The sequence below is a fragment of the Sinocyclocheilus grahami genome, unplaced genomic scaffold (genome assembly GCF_001515645.1).
Source record: "Sinocyclocheilus grahami isolate Dianchi unplaced genomic scaffold, SAMN03320097.WGS_v1.1 scaffold40.1, whole genome shotgun sequence".
Classification (NCBI taxonomy): domain Eukaryota; kingdom Metazoa; phylum Chordata; class Actinopteri; order Cypriniformes; family Cyprinidae; genus Sinocyclocheilus; species Sinocyclocheilus grahami.
The window spans coordinates 3,067,869-3,069,008 of NW_015505219.1; the positions used below are offsets into that span (position 1 = coordinate 3,067,869).

Here is a 1,140-nt window from a genome sequence, read left to right on the forward strand (position 1 = left end):
CACACACACACACACACACACACACACACACACACACACACACACACACACACACACACACACACACACGTCAATAGTGAATTAGCAGCAAATACTAATAAGTATAACATTCACATTGGGTGAAATTAACACAAAAGTTAATTAATACATTTAAGATTAATGAAATGTAATGAAAGTAAGAATGAATTTAGTAATACCTTCACCTTACCCGCTGGAATTTCGTGATGTTAAATCGAAAGACGATTTCCTCAATTTGTCATAATTTCGGACGTTTGTGTTCGAAACTGACAATAACAGGCTTCCGATGTAAATACATAAATACAAGGAACAATTCATTAACAACAGTTCTGTCCTCGCAAAGGTTCTTCTGCGAACAGACGCTACTTCTTCTTCTTTCACGTTTTGTGGCAGTTGGCACCAGGTTAATGTGAACTTCCGCCACCTACTGGGATGGGGTGTGAAGTCCAGATAGAGGAGAAACAAAAAACAAAAATCCTTTTAATCAAACCTGTCTCGCGAAATATTTTAGCAGAAAGTTATAAAGTGCATTCTTGACCGTATCTGTTTTGAAATAGATTGTTATGATGAAATAGTTATGATGTCCATATTTCAAAAATTGTGAAAAGCTAAATTATTTCTCTATTATATGGTTTACAATGTAAGAGCACATGTTCAACAGTAAATTTAGCAGTGACTCACTTTTCCCATAATATGCAGGAAATAGTTAGTCTGAAAGGGCTTTGTGATTTGTAGTTAAGGCAGTGTATTCCATCATTAGTAAATATTTTATTTTATTTTAAAGGGGTCATATGATGCGATTTCAAGTTTTCCTTTCTCTTTGGAGTGTTACAAGCTGATTGTGCATAGATAAGATCCCTGAAGTTGCAAAGACTAAAGTCTCAAAACCAAAGAGATATTCTTTATCAAATTAAGACTCTCCCACACCCCCCTAAAATGGCTCGTTCTAACACGCCCCCACATATCTACCTCACTATGTGGAAATATTTGCATAATGCCGCCCAAATGTGCACGCAAAGAAAGAAGGCGTGGTTTCAGTAACCGCAGTTAGTGTTGAAGCAGCCATGTCAGGGAGACGCTGTGTGTTTCTAGACGAAAGCAAAAGCACTTTATTTGGCCTTC

General features: G+C 37.0%; 1 protein-coding gene across 1 annotated transcript in view; it reads right to left on the reverse strand.

Moving 5' to 3' along the window:
- LOC107582147 (zinc finger protein 770-like) overlaps positions 1 to 375 on the reverse strand; it is a 5,380-nt gene extending 5,005 nt beyond the window's left edge. The window contains exon 1 of the mRNA XM_016267875.1: positions 198 to 375. The gene's annotated coding sequence lies outside the window, so the exon portion shown is untranslated. The remainder of the gene's footprint in view (positions 1 to 197) is intronic.
- Between the last annotated feature and the right edge of the window lie 765 nt (positions 376 to 1,140).